At 30.6% G+C, this 19,248-nt stretch overlaps 1 protein-coding gene across 1 annotated transcript in view; it reads left to right on the top strand.

The window, feature by feature from the left end:
* The first annotated feature begins 770 nt into the window (after positions 1 to 770).
* The window catches only part of LOC108912647 (spectrin alpha chain, non-erythrocytic 1), a 222,883-nt gene continuing 204,405 nt past the window's right edge, over positions 771 to 19,248 (top strand). The window contains exon 1 of the mRNA XM_018717949.2: positions 771 to 929. The gene's annotated coding sequence lies outside the window, so the exon portion shown is untranslated. The remainder of the gene's footprint in view (positions 930 to 19,248) is intronic.

The following is a 19,248-nucleotide window of genomic DNA, read 5'->3' on the forward strand; positions in this document are numbered from 1 at the left end:
TTTTTGTTTAAAAGGCCACAATGTTCATTAAAAACATGCGTGGTACAGCTGACAAATGTAACTTTGCGATTTACTGTAGCGTATTACAGTCCTAAATGCGTCAAATGTAAAATTTGATTGATTTTATATTAAAAAAGGTGTCCCGTTCAAATAAACTTTCAAAGTTTTTTTTAAAATTAGTACCAGCAACAAACCAAACAAAAAATGCGAATTAAAAAAGATATTGCCGAATACAAAATTATCAATAAATATATGTATTTTAGTAATTTTGTTATTTGGATAGTTTTTTTAATATGCTGTACCTAATTATTGATTTTGATTCTATAAGTGTAGTTTTACTCATATAATTAAAACATCTACACATTTTTTATGGAGTTGAAAATTTATGTCTTCTAGACTTAATTATTTTTATAGTCATTGTAGGTCACAAACTCGTCTACCATTTTTGCCATCTTCATTAGAGTAATTGGAAACATAGGTTCAATAATAATTGTTTAATATTTTTAGCTTAATCTTACTTTTGAGAAATGTAGCCGCAACCGCTATTGCCGCTATAGGTTCTCAAAAATGGTCTCTTTACGGACAGCTTAGAGCATATTGCTCTAAAACGGACCGTGACACATAAATGCAGTTTAAATAAGTTTTTTTCAGTGTTGCCAACGTCAGGAATAATTTACCACTGGAGATGTTCTGTGCACCAGAAACATCACACTGCAGGTTGGTATTTGACACCTGTTGAATTTGGATTTAGTTAAACAGTTAAACGCAAGCGTGTGAGAAGAAGCGGTGAAAAGTATAGTTTGTAATTTTACGTGTTTTCTAGTTAAATAAACATATAGTAGTGTATATTAGATACTATCAACGTTTATGTGTATATTCTAGTGTATTTATTATTGGATTATAAAGCGCCAGTGCGAATTTTATAAAAGGTAAGAGGAAATTATGTTAATGTCTGAAGAATGGTCATGATAGGTGCCTAGATTGATGGACAGTTGCAGCATCTTGAAGTTTCTACGTACCTTTAATATTTTTAAGCTAAAGTATTAAATACATTTTTTGAGATACTTGGTTAGATGATATTTTGCGTGGTAATTTCTTTTACTAAATTTGAAATCGCGTGCTATTAAATACCTATAAGTTAATGTTATTAAAACTGTTTGTTGTTAAAACAATGTGTTAAGGTATATAGGCGCGGCAAATACTTGTCTCTTGAAACTAAAGAGGTAGGTAGGGCTTGCTGTTTGTCTATTTAATGAATAATGTGTTATACGAAAACTACACATTAAAGTAGCTATGGTTCACAAGACCTCTTCACATTAAAACGTATATTTTGAAATCTTTGGATTATATTACTTAATATTCATAGAAATTCGTAAATAATAATCAGCTAATTCCAGAGAAAAAAAAATAACTGATAGTTGTATAAGTAAATGTTTTTTAAACATTTTATATATTTCGTATAGGTACATTAATTTATATTTAAATTTATATTTTTGTGTTCCTTCATATCAAACTTCATACCTACTTATTTATTTAGAAGAAAGTCGTAAAAATTTTCAGCAAAATAATTAAATACAACCACGTATAGTGGCACGTATGATTTCCAATTTTTGCGTTCAGGAAAATAAATATTTTTTTATTATTTATAAATCGTATTTTTAAAAAACTAGAGAACGTGTTACATCTTTACATCATATGCAACAGATTACCATATTTGTTAAGTAGGTTAATAGGTGCTGCACTAGTCATCTACCAAGGAAAATGCAGCTATTATAATAAAAAGAAACGCTATAGTACTATAGTATTTTTTAATACCTCATTTTTTAGTTTTTGATATAGTATACAAATCCCTTATGCTTATGATACAGATTTTTTTATTTTTTGTGTTTGTACTTCATATTTTTATAAGCTTTTATTTAACTTCAATGTTTATTTGTTTGTTTGTATGTATGTTTAGTTCAAATCTTGCAGGCCAAATTTGAACCATTTCCTCTAAACTTTACGACTTTTTTCTTGCTTGTTCAGTTCTGATGACAATACAATGAAATTATAGAAATAATCTGATGCTGCAGCCAGGATTGAAGAACTCCTCAACGGGTAGTAGCACGGACAAGAAACTTTGCATATACATTTAATTTTGATAGCTAAACATGATCTTCACTATGAACTGATCTCGGAACAGATGCTGCAGCCAGAGGATTGTCGCCTCATGAGAGCACTCCTCAAATTGAAATAGATACATTGAGAAATATTTCTACCTAAAAAGGTGTAAATAAATGAAAAGTAAAAAAAAAATATTTTAAAACCAAGCTTCTATTAAAATGCACTAAAAAGAAAAAACCTAGGAGTTCATAAAACCCATAATGTTGTGTAAACACCAAACCCACAAAAGGGTTGAATATAGTTGTTCTATAGAAGTGCCATCAGCAAAGGTATTGATAAATAGACTCGTAAGTACTATCACTATCTATAATCAGTCTTTTCATGTTCTTATGCGATGTAAAAGCTTGTCGGGTAATTTCCTTAACTTACCCCTTGAAATAAAAATTCCAATTGGTATTAAACCTTTCCACGCATTAGCGAATGAAAATGTCGCTCCGAATTGAAATTTGTTTGATTTGTGAGTAATTTTTAGTCAGAAACAGTCAAACAAATTTGATTTCAGAACTACACGTTGATTCAATAAGTGATTTGTTGCTAATATCTTGTATCTGTACTACTATTCATTTCAAAATGTGTAATGTGCATGTACAATGAAGGGCAACTTAAAGTCCCCACTAGTTGGGTCGCTCTCATTCTATCGCGCCCCACCACAAATAATTACGGAATGTTTCGGACTGGGAGTGCGGTATGGAGATATACTACACCGTGGCACCAAAAACTCTGATATATTCGATAGGGTAAATAATTAATCTGATACCAGTTGCATTTGATATTTTTTAAAATATTATTTTATTAATGATATGTAATGTATTGTAACATTTCTTGGTTAGTTAAATAATTATATTGAAGATTTTTTTAAAAATAAAATGTTATAAACCGTTTACTATTTTAACCATTGTTCACTACATCCACATACCTGCATATTTAGTGTTTTCCTGTATTAGAGATATTCATTTATAAATGTTGTCTTAAATCAATACATACAGGGTGGACTAATAGTGATTATATTACTCCCATGTCATATAGATAGAAAATACATATTTTATTAGGGCATCGAGCGGTGCCTTAAAGAGGACATTTTAAAAATATTATGAAGTATACGGAGCGTTTTGGAAAGATGTATCAAACATGATTTATAAATAGGATGACCCGTTTTTTATATTTCATATATACAAAATATTTCAGACAAAATAACTAATGTTTTCAAAAATGAATAAAATATATAAATTGCAAATGAAAATGTAAAATTAATAAATAATATTATACACTATAAACGTAAAAGATAAAGATAATTTTCTTAATTTTTTTTCTTGTAATAATAATTAATTGTTGATTACTGTATGTAGACCAAATATCTCAACATCTTAATTCAATTATCATATATCTCTATCACATACTATACTAATCAATCAGTATGATTTATGAATGAATTACGTATGGCAATTTTTAAATACTTACCTCCACCCTAGGAAAAGTCGCTAAGAATATGGCGAATCCTTCGAGCAGATACTACTGGAGGCATGCCATTGCGAAAATTGTGGCTGAGTGTGCGAGAGAGACAAAAAGTACCTCAGTACAAGCGGTCTCACTCTAGCACGCCGCGATTGGTTGGAAATGAATGCTCCAACCAATCGCGGCGTGCTAGAGTGAGACAGCGTGTCTGAGATACTGTCTGTCTCTCAGCCACACTTTTCGCAATGGCATGCTACTTCCAGTAGTATAGTAACCTGTTCATTGTCGTGATTTTAATTTAATACTTTTAATTATTATACATTAATGTCTGATTCATTATTGTAATAAAGAGATTGTTAAATATGTAGTAGTGTTACACGTAAACTAACTTTTTGTTATTAAGAGAAGTTACATTTTTTGGTTAAATACAGGTTTAGTTATTTGAATTCCAGCAGAAATAATTTAGATTATATATCGGTCTGAATTTTATAAATTTTGTTCAAAAACTTACGAAAGCGTATTTATTTTCTAAACATATTTTAAAATGTAAGTCTACTATAATTTTTATTTTAATATTATTAACTATTTATTGGGTATAGTATTACTTATAAATAAATAATCACTAATAAAATACTCAAGAACAAGATAACTAAACTAAACAACTACTCGACATCATAAAATAAGGTTTTTAATATATAAAGCTGGGTAAATTGTTTATTGTTGCTGATATTAACAAAAATAGACATGCATTGCACCGATCAGGAAAAGGCTAGAATAATTGATGCTCTTTGACAGCAGGGAGATTCAGTTCGTAACATGAAATCACCTACGTCTCTTTGTTCCCGACACGGCTTTTCTTATAACGTTAATTGTTAATTTACTGTTTGACGTATACGGACCGGGATTTTAGAGACCATAATTAAACAAAGGGTTAAACTTTTATTTTCAGAAATTTTACATTGATAGTTCATGTAAGTAATAAACGCGCTAGCAGAGTAAAATATAACATTAATGAACAGTCTGCACGTGGCAGCGCTAGGCCCGCGCATGCGCGTGAACATCGTTCTCTTAGCGTGCTTGATTTTTAACTTGAACGTTTCAAATTCGGTTAAAAAATCTTGCGCGCGACGAAGGTGGCGTTCACGTGCGTGCACGGACCAGGCGCTCCTTCTCCCGCGTACTTTAACTTTACTGCTGCTAGCGCGTTTGTTACATGAACTATTAATGTAAAACTTTCTGAAAATAAAAGTTTTATCCTTTCTTTAATTGTCTCTAAAATCCCGATCCGATACGTCCAATAGTTTAACAGTTACATAAAAAAATAAAGCTATCTTGAGAACAAAGAGGCGTAGGTGATTTTTCTTTTTTTTTAAATTACCATAAAAATAAGCTCTATTTAACGCAAAAAGAACGAATTCCAGAGCGACCTTTGCCTAACCCTGGGGTCAATTTGATTATACCGCTGTTTTTCACATCCTACTTTGTTAGTTATAAAAGGCAACTTAATGACAATTTTTTGAAATTTTTCTTTTTCGATACGTTTCTTTTGATCAAATAGAACCTATATCTACGATATTAACTTCTTAAAATTAACGTTTAATTAAACAATTAATTGCAAAAAAAAACGAACGAAGTTAATTAACAAATACCTGGAGCAACAATTTCATTCACGGTCAATCGAATTGGCCCTAGGCACATATGTTGATCTTTGGATTGACCGCCTTTTCCATAAATTTTATCAACATCCATCTATTTTTGCAATAATAATGCTTAATTTTCGAAAACTTATTTTTCCGCGTTCGGCTTTTTTTACAGTTAACAAATTAGTGAAATATGGTTTTAGATACCTTAACTAAATTATAGGTAATTTAATTGCCTAAATGCCGCCAACATAGAATAACTATTTTTCCGATATGTCGTCTAGATTTTCATGGGTAGTAAAAAAAGTGAAAAAACACGTAATTTTGCAACTTATTTACTTATTTGTAATTTGTCAACTTAACGTCACTTCTTTCGAGTTACTTTTTTGATATTATCATACCCTTGTCCTCCATAAAATGCAATAAATAAATACCTACTAATATTTTTTAGTAAATATTCAGGTTTTGTGATATAATTCCACTGGAGGAAAGAGTAATTATTTAAGCCTTTTCCTGATCGGTACAATATATGTCTGTTTTGTGTTAATAACAGCAACAACAAACAATTTAAATTATAAAAAAAAACTCAATCTTGACAGAAACACGCGTAATAGACAAATACGTAGGTATTGCCTAATGGCTAATAAATGGTAATGGTAGTAGCATTTAGACCGCATGCGTGAATTCAGTTGTTCCCGCAGATGCTTCGCCCGATTTTTTTGCTATTGCTCGTAAAAAGCACTGAGTTTATTTGTAAACAGCATAATATGACTTAATAGTTGCGGGGATTAATTTACTGTTTTCAACTGATTTTTTATTCACACCAATACAATGGTAAGTTCAATTTTGTGTAAACAGACTTCATTAATTTATGAGTTCGTTTATTATTATTCTTATTATTCTTTATTATTATTATTAATATTGTTGTTATTTTTAGTGTTACTGCTATTATTATTATTCTAATCGTTTAAATATTTATTGTCATAAAAAATATATAATATATTTTGTTAAAAATAACGTATTTTTATTTACATCAAAGTTTCATTGTTTATTAATAGTTGACATCTAAATTAATTGAAAAGTATTAGCTATTTATGCGCCAAGCACAATTACGTTTATTATTTTTAATATTAGTTTTATAGTTAGAGAGATATATGATGAGTGAATTTAGATTTGGTCTACATAATTGTAATACACAATTATTATTATAAAGTGGTATAATATAAACAAAATTGTTTCTTTTTTAAGAAAATCATCTTTACCTTTTACGTTTATAGTGTATACATTATTAATAAATTTTATATTTTCATTTGCAATTTAGGTATATGTTTGATTCATTCCCGAAAACATTAGTTATTTTGTCTGAAAGATTTTGTATATAAAACACAGAATCAAAATGAAGATTGTTTACTGTTCCATCATTATTTCATTATTATCATGATTAAAATATGAAATATAAAAAATCGGGTCATTGCGCGCGTTTAAAAACCATGTTTGATGCGGCCTTCGGAATCACCCCGTATACTTCATACTATTTTAAAAATGTCCCCCTTAAGGCGCCTAAAAATTATTCTCTATCTGTATGGAATAGGAATAATATTATCACTATTGGCCCGCCCTGTATGAATATTTCTAGTAATGGAAAAAAAACTTTAAATATGCAGGTATTGAATGTTGCGAACAATAATTAAAAAAGTAAATAGTTTTTATATAATATTTTATTTAAAACAAATAATTCAATATTCTTATTTAACTAACTACGAAATGTTAACATATCATTAATAAAATAATATATTTTAAAATATCAAATGCAACTGTTATCGGATTAATTATTATTCACCCTATTGAATACAACAGTTTTTGGTGCCACGGTGTATATTTCCAAACAACACTCCCAGTCCGAAACATACCTAATTATTTGTGGTGGGGCGCAAGAGAATGAGAGCGATCCAACTAGTGGGGACTTTAAGTTACCCTTCATTGTACCAGGGTGCCAGATTGATCGCGGTGGTTCTACTAATTGGCCTTCCAAGATTTCTAGGTCTTCCACCATTGGACTTTTCTTTCTAAGGCTGATTAAAATGTGAGGTATACAAAGTAAAATACGACAATCGGGTTACATAATTCGACGAGTTAGAAATGTTGCAACTGATATTAGGTTTGGTCCGCAGCAGTTGAGGATTTGAAACTGATTTGAAACGATCAGAGATATTTAACCATTTAATTTGTAAGCTTATACTCACTGAAAATACATGACAACTTAAGTGGCAGAGCAGAGTGTACATGATAGTTTGAGAACAGTTTGAGACCGATGCAGAAACAAACATGTTAAAGAGAGACATCAATGCGTCAACGGGCGCTCCTTGGAGACGAACGAGAAAATTTATTACGGGAAATCTACAATTATAACGATATCTGTAGATCATCATTACACTGTAATTTAAAAACAAATGAAAAACGGCTAACAATATATGTTTTGTTTGTGTTAGTTATATTTGCCTATAGAATATACTTCTTGAGTCGTTCTTGAGTTTGGTGCGTTTATCTGAAAATTTACCTATGTGTGAAATTGATTCATCTGAGCGTCACATATTTTTCTTGTTGCAAAAGAGCAAAATGAAATCTGTTTATGTATTTCTTTTATGACGCTGAAGGCCTGGCTATAGACAGTATTAATCGTAGATCAGAATTGATTGAAATAACAAAAGAAAATTCCTCATTCTTCAGATCTCATATCATGTAAGTAAGTACCAGATTTGCCGCATACCTTCATACGTAACGTATCTATAGAGCTGGAACAATATAAGACAACGCTTAAACTTCTTAGTATCGAGTTTCACGTATCTTGTGACAAACAAGGCGATATTTTAATGCTAATGCGAAAACTTAGAATTTCAAATCCTGCGTATGTAAGCATACAAATTAACATGAACGTTGTTTGATTGTATGTACGCTAAATATCAGATTTCTACATACTTGCCAATGTATTTTAATTGACATTCTTCCTTCGTGTAGTCTGCATTTAACAAAATAAAATTCCTAGACCTTAACCGAGATAAATGTGATTCGATTTAATACAAATTTTAAGAAGAAATGATATACGAGTACTTCGTGTCCTTTCTTCCCTATAATGATTCGTGTTGGAGGGGTGCTTATCCTGTCTAAGAGAGTAATGATGTCCCAGTGAAATTGTCTTAAACACACCATTTGTCTATTTTCATCGTTTGAAGTTTTCTGCAACTGTATTTATTAAAATTTCAGCAATATTATGCAAAGTAATTATTTAACTATAGCTGTATTAGATAACATATAGTATTGTCATGATAACTAATTCATCAGTAAATATCAGGTACCTAATTGTTAAAAAATGACTGATCATGACTTGTATTTCCATGTAAGTAGGTATATCTATACGGTCTATCAAATCATAACGATTGTTATGATATTGTTCATATTGTATTCACAGAGTGAGACCGAGAGTGAGACAATCTAGGCAAGTACGAAATTACCACTTAAAAAGTTACTGGTAAAAATTTATAAATACAGTGAGGTGATCACTAAAACTGATTTTTTATATAGGACCGTATTGGAAAACTTCTCATTTTTCCGTCGGTCCACTCAGAAAGTTCATCCTGTACATTTTTCTACTACTTTACGTGACGTATTGAAAGTGACTAAAACTATGTATTTAAATTGACAAACATTCGCAACTTTTGAGTTAACAATGAAAATCTGGTAGTACATATTGTATTAATCAACCTTTTATATTACCTGAGGTATTATTTTAGCAGTGAGAACAATTAGAGCTAATATTTTCATATTTGAGTTTGAGATTAATAGAACCACGATTCCCTATTGTAATTTTATAGATTTTATACGTCAAGGGGAAAACATTTATCGTGATATTTGTTTACTTGATCATCGAAGTCTCCCCTGAATAATTGAAATACCTATAAAGTGAGTTTCTAATAAAATTATGTATTTGTTTCTATGTACCTAAGTGAAAAATTGGGAAGACAAAATAGTGACTTCTTCCTCCTCCTCTTTTTTTTTAATGAAAAACAAAATAATAATTGTTGTTTTACTTAATAATTCTCAATACTTAATTGTAGTACAGATTTCAGTGATTAAAAGTTGTCTTATTGGTAGGACTGTCAGAACTGAGCCGCGGGACATAGGCGTACGCATTATTTATTAAAAAGCAACAAATATTAAATTGTCTACAATACACCAGTTACACCTCCATAAACACCAACGGATAGGAATTATTACGCAACATGCGCACGATAACAAAGCAACAGTATACTAACGTGGATGAATGTGAAAAGCATTCTGAGGCAGCGGCTCACGCATATCTCGGTTGATCCGCTTAACATGCCATTGAATTGCGGCTCTCTCTGACAGCCATACTTATTGCATGGGAACTAGGTTATTTAATTTTGTTTATAACTAATAAAAAGTGGTATTATTATTTTTACCGAACTGATTAACTTAAATCATATCGAAAAAAGTGCCACAAAAAATACAAATGCAGTTTTTATCACTGGTTCGTGTACATCCAGTATAAAATTATGGAAATAATGATTTACAGGGGATTTTCCCGATGTTACAAGTGAATACAAATATTAGAATTATTCAAACTTTTTAGTTCTGCAAAATTACTATTTTACATGAAGTTGTGACGCTATTAATACAGTGAAAAAAAAAACGAAAATATTAGCTCTAACTATTCTCATTGCATAACAATGAAAAACTTATTAAAAATATGTTTTAGAAGAATTTCATTTTAATTCAAAATTTGAAGAATGTGAAAAAAATGAAATACATGCTTTTGTTATTGGTTCATGTATTTTCATTGTCCTATATTTCCTGACCACAAAAGAATGGGAATCTTTCCAATACAATCCAGTTGTATGAGATATATGTCAAAAATATATTAATTACATTGGTCAAAATCTATAACTATGCTTTAATGAAAATTATTGTATCGTTCTATGAATATATGCTACATATCCAGGAATTTTGATCCAAGACTTTCAAGTGGACTCCTGAGTTGCCTCACCCTGCCATGACAATGTGTACAGTTCAACACCCTGTATTCCTAATTATATTTTGTTCTATAATAATAGTTTTGGCATCCCCGATGATTTTACAGATGATTTATCGTTAAGACATTTTTCATTCTCACTCTTTTTTTTGCATTTATAACAATTTGAACACCTTGTACTTTTCTTATTGTACGGACTTATCCTCATACTAACTTTTTATTTGCAATCAAAGTCTCTATCATATGTTACAGTTTGACAAATCAGAACTAGTAGGGCACGGCTGGGAACAAGGTTTATAATCTGATGTGAATTTATCAGCTATCATATTAAGAATTTTGCTAATGCCAACAAAATATATTACGGCATTGCGCTCACTACACGATTACTATGGCAATTACGTAACTTACCAAAAGGTCAGGCCTTATCCTGAATTCGAATTTCGTGTTCCGTTGAACTGGATTTGCTAGTTTATTCATGGATTAATAAAAATATATTTGTTTAATAATATTAAAAAAGTATCTCAAATAAAAGCTGCAGTAAACTAGGAATCGCATTTATTAATGTTTAGTTTCTGAGCTTGTTTCTGAGGTATTTCAGGATGCAACAAATGTCAATTAAAAAAAAGATCAAATAACAGAGAAATGGTATAACCAGATTATAATCTGGTTTCAACATTTGTTTATCGGAGTAGGTCTTAAGTTCAACGAAAAACGTAGAAAAGTAAATTTGCGCTCAGAAGAAATGGGACAACAATTTTCAAATATGGAGGGATCGATTGGTGCCATTTTTATTTTGAACATTTTCTGTATTATTGATATTACCACAGCTACGGAAGAAGCCGTTTTAAATGGGACATACTGTATATGAAGCAAATTGAGAAAGTTACTTTGCACTTAATATTTAATAGTAATTATGTTCTGATATTTGTAGAATTTCGAAAAATTGTGTTATTTTATTACTGGGTTGGGCGGTTGGGGAATAAGTAATGTCTATTTTTTCAAATTTAAGATATTTTTAACTCTATAACTATCAACAGGCTAATCAATGATGTATTCCCCATCGTTATTTATAACCTCCTCCCAACGTTCAACAAGTTTCTCGATGCCTCTTCTGTAGAAATCTTCCGGTTTTGACTCGAAAAACTCGTCCAACCAAGCTATTAACTTATTGTCGTTGTTAAAAGAAATACCGCTTTAGGAGTTTGACAAAGAGCGAGGTGACAATCAGAAGGTGCGAGATCGGACGAGTAAGGCGGGTGGGCCAGAATTTCCCAATTCAACCCATGAATGACCATTTTGGTCATAGCGATATGTGATCGCGCATTGTTACAAAAGAACGTCGTCGTTTTTGTTGAATAGCCACGTGGAATCGCCGTAATTGTTGTATACAGGGTGTAAAAAGTTTGACTGCTATTACTTCAGCATGAGATAGAGTAATCATAAATGAACTAAAAAGTTGTATATTACAGAGGCGTAAGATTAAAAGTTTTCAAAATACAGCGAGTATTAATATTGGGGAGTTTCATCACAACGTGACAACAGCGCTTAACCTAACGTTACACAGCTGGTGCATACCACGTGTGCACGCGGTACACTTGTCCTACGGAAAAAATGTAAACAACTATTATTGTGAAACATTTAGTAAATTTCAAAACAATTGTTTTCCAGTTTTTCAATAAATAAAATACAATGTATCGATTTTCTAGTACGAAGATAGTGTTGTGCTTAAATTTTAGCTCGAATTGAATGAATCTCTTAAAACAGGAACTAAACTTTTAATCAAATTATGAATTTGAAAAAAAATTAATTAAAGTAAGTACCCAGAGATTCAGGTCATCCAAATGATCATACGTATTAAAAATAATTTAGGTACTTATCAAACAGCAAAATTCAGTAATTTTTAAATGCACAAGTACAAAACAAACTACAACATATGCTCAAAATGTTCACCACCATTTTCGATGCATGCACGACACCTTCGAAATCAATTTTTGTGCACTCGCTGGAAAACACCCCAAGAAAAGGAAATAGTGGTACGCAAAAAACACTCAGACACGGTCCAATTCCAAATACTAAATTGCGTATTGCTGGACATCTTAGTACCTCATGTTAACCGCCGCGCCATTGTCACATTGCTGCTCGACATGAATTTTATCGAATTTTAAAATTACAACGATAATTATTTTTTAGAATTAAGCATAAAGAAGTTCAAAAAAGTGATAAACATCGTATTTTATGGTATTGTATGCCGCAGTTTTGTCAATATTCCTTAATTAACCGAACTTTTGTACATCAGGTTGAAGATTTTGATAATTTTTTTCTCGGAAATGGTCGAGTTTAGGACCCGTCATATAAGATTTTTTGTTTATTTTAGTGTATTCTATCGTCTGTTAAAATTAAGGCAGTCAAACTTCTAACACCCTGTATAGAGTTCTACGTTGACGGTTTGATTGTTTTGAAGGATGAAGTTCTGGTCTTGTTAGCGGAGTTACTTGTTTTTTGAGACAACCATTCTTTCCGCTGTTTCAAGTTCACGCAAGTACAGACACCATTTTTCATCGCCAATGACAATACGACGAAGAAAACGTTCCTTATGACCACGTGTTGATCGGTGACGACAGAGCAAACCAGCGGCAATTGCAGAACGTTGATTCTTATTGTTTTTAAATCTGAAAAAAAAAGAAGAAAACGGAGATTACTTATTACTCATCCCATTACCTACCAATTTTTACTTGAAAGCTTTATGAAGAATACAGGGTTAAATTTCGAGTTGAAATTTTAATATTTAGGTACAAACGTAAGTTTTTAAGCAGTTATATATAAATATATATTTTTTTTATAAACTTCAACGCCCAGTATCTTCTTTATAAAGGCTCTCAGGGTGCATTATTTTTCTGTTCTGCCGACCTTACGAGTTTATTGTTTGAAACTGAATCATCTCTATTGTTTCAGGTCGTATATAAGAAACGTACAGTGTTTAAGAAAATTTTAAGACCAAATGACTTAAAAGAGACAAAGGATTGTAGAACATAGTTTTTTCATAAATAAACAAACATGAAGTAAAAGAAAAATAACTATAATTACAAATAATAAATACAAATGCAAATAATAATAAAAAATTGCGAATAATAATAAATTTCACTGTACTTACAGTATAGCTGGCTTTTGTAGAAATTGTCAAAAGCCATTTTTGAAATTTTTTAAGGTTATCTGCAGGTTATAGTAAAGTTTGTTCACATAACTGGCCGAGAATTTCTAATTTTTTAAAAATTATTTGCCAGTAGTAAACAGAAAAACAATAATTTTAATTTAATTCGTATTTTACACATGTTCTACAAACAATACAGTAAACAATTTGAGTAAAAAAATGCAAGAAATATTATTAGAGACTATTTTAAATTGTATTGAACGGTCACGTGAATATTAATTCCAGTCTCGATTCCAGCCTTAAATTTGAAAATATGTCTCAGTATTATTACACTAATAAATTGTTAAGTATGACGTGATATAAGATAATAATGAACTAAATAGCCCGGGTTCGTAAATATTGTTTAAACAAATATTGAACCGACAATAACAAAATCATAAACTAACAACGTGGCCATACTTTTGTTCTCCCAAGAAAATATTGTAAAATCTTCGGAAATTTATTTGTGATATAGATGAACATGTTGTCTATTAAAGTAAGTAAGTAAGTAAACATTTATTTCCTTCAGTTACAGCATATTATAATTATTTTACATTTTTGTAATATTACTACATTTTATATACGTAACAGCAAACCTAATTAAAGGTGTAAGGAAAGTATTTCGTTGTCAATAACCCCAATAATGATTACTATAATTATGTCCTTACTTAATTACATCCAATAAATATACAGCTGATTAGGACAAAAAAATTCAAACTTGAAAAATAACATATTTAAATCCGAAAACATTTGATAGTTTTAAGCACACACATAAACTAAGTACGTACAAACTATTTTTTGTTTCGCAGGCCGTAATAAACCGCTCTACTATCTCATACTTAAAAAATATTCATTTAAAGAATAGAATTCATAATTTTTTAAAAATATTTTCAATTTACGTTTAAATGCCTTGTAATTTAATAATTTCAGATAAGACGGTAATGTATTATAAATTTTAATACCAGTGTACAATGCACCATTACGCGTTGTAGTATAATTATATTTTGGTAATACGAGATTTTGCCGTCTTACAGGGTAACCATGGAAGTCACTTGGTGTGTTTATTAAATGTTTGTTTTTGTGAATTAAAATAACTACTCTGTAGATATATAAGTTAGCTAGAGTAAATATTCCTATTTTTTTAAAATAACCTCGGCATGACTCCCTGCAAGACAATTCACACAAAATTCGAATAGCTTTTTTTTGTATCATAAATATATCTATGGAACCAGTAGACCCCCCCCACAATTCTACTCCATATTGCAGTAAACTTTGGAAGTAAGCAAAATATACAATTCTTGCTGTACAATAATCAACATTTCTTTTTATGGTTATTATTGCATAAATGGCTTTTCCTAACTTATTTTTTAAATTAGAAATATGCTCGGTCCATTTTAGTTGAGAGTCTATATAAATTCCCAGAAATTTCGTTGAATTTACCGGTTGGATTTGATCATCGTTTAATTTTAAAATAATGTCTGTCGTTCCGCGTAGTTGAAATGTTATGTTATTAGTTTTACTGCAATTTAAAACCAACTTGTTAGCGAGAAACCAATCAGAAATGCTTTCTAATATATTATGAGTTTTTTCAATTAAATTATTTCTGTTAGTCTCTCGTATCAACAAGCTGGTGTTGTCAGCAAATAACGAAAATGTTACGTCTGGGAAATTAGGAACAATATCATTAACGTACAATAAAAACAAAAGTGGTCCTAAAATAGATCCTTGCGGCACGCCGCTTTGAACTCTCGCAAACTCCGAGCGAATTTTTTTTGATATACAACCGTCGATCTGAATTATTTCAGTGCACATTTGTCTTGCAACTAAATATGTTTTAAACCAATTTCTTTCTGTGTCAACTATACCATAGTAATTAAGTTTATCTAATAATATCTGATGATCAATGCAATCAAAGGCTTTCGACAGGTCACAAAATATGCCTAACGGAATTTCTCTATTTTCCAAGCAAGCGTTAATATTTTCTATTAATTTAAAAGCGGCGTCTGTGGTATTACAATTTTCTCTAAAACCGAACTGTGAACTATCTAAAATATTACCCTCATTTAAATATGATAATAATTGCTGTTTAACTATATATTCGAGGATTTTTTAAAAAGATGGCAATGAAGATATACCTCTGTAGTTGGTAGGAAGCGTTTTATTAAATTATATAACAGAAATATGTAGAAGTGTGCTTACATTTTTTTATACTTTAGTATTACAATTGTCGATTACTACAAAACTGCACACAAAGTACATAACATAGTTGTATAGTCTTTCCGAAGTCAGTTGAACATGTAAAAAAACGCCTGGCAATAAAATTTAATGACTTCCGTTTCAAAAAGTCTCCAAAATGCCATGTTGTAATAATATTAGTAAACAAAATATCCCTCTTATTTCTTCCTTTCGCAATTGTAATATGAATGATTAATAGAATGGTGCCTATAATAAATTAAAACTATCTGAATCACACTAAATTCCGCATTGCTGCACTGCACTGCCAGGCGACTTGTCGACAACTGACATTTATGACACAGTCGACCAGAGCTACTCTGGGTGAACGCTGTTTGCCCACACGTGCATTCTTCAACTGGGCGTATACATTTCTACCACCTGCATGTTTAGCTCGACCAGACCTGTATATGGGTATGGCTAAATAAATATGGGAACAAGTTTTTCAAATATTTTAATGCCGAGTTGCTGCGTAGCGACCGAGCCTGATACATACTGTCAAGTTCTTGGTTCTTCAACTAAAATCGGAAAGACTATAGGTACTACAAATTGGATTGACATTTTGGAAAGACAGTTTGTATTCACTTCTGCCCACAATCGGTTATTTTCATTTGTTTGTTTATTGTACTTACAATTAGTAGGTAGTAGTATCAGCAGCAGCCGCAGTTGTGGTAATTTTGTAAGAGAACTAAAAATATTCTCATTGTCAGAAAAAAAGTTTAAATGAAGATGGAATGATAGAACGCTTAGTTTTTGAGACATACAAAAAATTCATACATGTTTTTTTTGTGTAACGAAGAATTTTGGAGAAAATGGCTTGTTTTTTGTCAAAATAGAAGGCATCTTCGTTGGAAATCCCAACCGAAATTATATGCTCTTATCCAAAATACTGAGTGATGTTGAAATACTATGGTTCTTAATTATAATGTGCTCTAATATTACTGATTAACGTATTTGTAGAGAATTTTTGTTCATAATTGAGTAAATCCTTGTTTCATCAAATTAGGTCAAATATCTTAAGATATATTTAAATAAATTATTTTTTTATTTCAACAGACGGTGGAATTGACAAAATTAAATATTGTGACATGTTTATTTATGAAATTTATTAGTTTGAAATAGGCAATGTTATTCTCTAATACTATATTTTTAAAAAAACTTGTTTGAAATGTTGGTCTTAAAAAAAATTTTAGCATTGCACACTGTAATACAACGCTATAATGTTTTTTATTTCCCGTTCAATGCAAACTTCACTTTTTGAAGTATGTATTTGAGGTCTATTCTTGTACACCTTAAACTTGAAAAATCTAATCTACATAAAAAGAAATCTGGAGCCTTCAAGTCCGAAGGCCTTACAAACCGTGAGATCAGACTTCCAGACAAAATACATAGGTTATAATCATAGATTGAACAGCTGTAACAGCAGTATGGGCATTAGCACCATCTCGTTGGAATAGAATGTTATTCAGATCGATCTTCTTGCTTCAGGCACAAAAAAGTTTTCCAATTATCAAGCTACCGACCGGAGTTAACAGGAATAGTTTGAATACTAACCTGTAAAATAAGTATCACAACTCCAGATATCTTATCAGCAGCAGACTCAATTGTGGTAATTTTGTAAGTGAATGAAAAACACTCAAAAAAAAAGAACAAAATGATCCAGGAAAGAATTACGGCAACGGGAACTGAACCTTCATCAATTTATTCTCCTTCTTCTTTTATTACTACTATCTGATTTCAAGAATGACTTAGAGAATAATTTTGAAGATTCTTTTAACTAGAATCAGTTGGTCTTAAAATCATGAAAGAAAATATATTATTATGAATATCTGAAATTTTATATCACTACCTCATGAAATCGTTTCGATGAGTCGAATGATGCCAAAAATTTTGTAAAACATAAATGTGTCATTTAAATGTGTCGATGGTTAAAATCCATAACGCCAAGTTGTATCATACACAAGATGTGAAATATGAACACATCACAAATTTCAACTATCATTCAATCAGTCGAATCAATTTGTATTGTACGATAAACCGTATCGTCTGTGGACCGCTTAAGAAGGCAATAGAACCAGAAATGCGAAAATATTGTTGGCTTGTATAGAGTTTAATTAGCGATAACGTTTCCATGTTTTAATTGCTTCGCTTCATTAAAGCGCCGATATTTTTATAATAACTACCGACAGCAGTTTTATTTTCACTATGATTAAATTGGAAAAATAATAAATACTTCTTTTATATATTCAAATGTAGTCGTGATAATGAATATTTTATGAAAATTAGAAAGTTTAATTTGTGACTATTGGGTTAGCCAAGAGTGAAATACAACAATTGACACAAAACTGTTATCTACAAAAGTGTTATTTCGTATTAACTTGATACTACTCGTTCGTACTGTTGGGAACATTGAACATTTCAACATCACTCAGTATTTTGCAAGTAGGATAAGTGCATCTAATTTCGTTTGCGATGTCCAACGAAGATGCCTTCTATTTTATTTAAAAAACAAGCCATTTTCTCCAAAAAGCATTTTCAAACTTTGAACATTTCGAATACCATATATGTATATTGTATACAGAATTCAGGTTATTCAAAAACCAAAAGATTGGGATAAAAGAGCACGCCCCTCAATTTTCAGAGTAGTTTTTAGAAATTTGTAAGAAAAAATGTACTTATCTTGACCGATATGACTCATTTCCATGTGGATGGTTATTTGAACAAACTTCAAGTACTAGGCTTTAGAAAATTTATTAAATTTACACAAACAGCATGATGGCAATAATCAAACTGTAACAGTTAACTTTGATCCGTACATGTATATACTGGAAAAGTATTTCTGCATATACTACTGTTCAGTCTATGAATACGCTACATCTTTTGCTTGGCAGATTGATTTCAGGGTCTACATATCATATACCCTGGCTTGCAAGGTCTCCGAACTTGAATGCTGCAAGCTTCTTTCAAGTGGAGATTTCTCTAGCTTATAAAATGTACAAAATCAGACCTTTAAAATACTCTAAAAACTAAAATTTGCTATTGTTGTCAAAGTTTAACAATCTAAGAAAAATAGTTCGTATAAACACGTGGTAGAATTTAGTTTTCGTAATAAAGTATTTAAATTTCTGTTGAAATTAAAAAAAATGTGATGTAAATTGTTTAAACTTGAGCTAAAGATGTAACTAATTATGGACAAAAATTCACTGAATTGGTTTACATATGTGTCAAGTAATGACGAAAATATTATTGAACTCTGTTATTAAGAACCTCGTTAAGACCCGTAGCATTTTGACAGGAAGGGTACCTATTTTGGAAATTGGATAAGTGGGTTTAATTTTAATTGTTATGTCTGGGTTTTGTTTCAAAACAATGACTTTATTGTAGAAAACTAGACATTTGGGAATTATTATTTTTTAATTTACTATAAGTCTACGACATAGTTGAAAAAAACGAAAATAACTTCAGTACTATTCGATTTATTAAAAACTAAAGAAATTGTTAGATATACAGTACAATGTAATTATCTG

The sequence above is a fragment of the Anoplophora glabripennis genome, unplaced genomic scaffold, assembly GCF_000390285.2.
Source record: "Anoplophora glabripennis isolate ALB-LARVAE unplaced genomic scaffold, Agla_2.0 scaffold547, whole genome shotgun sequence".
Lineage (NCBI taxonomy): Eukaryota > Metazoa > Arthropoda > Insecta > Coleoptera > Cerambycidae > Anoplophora > Anoplophora glabripennis.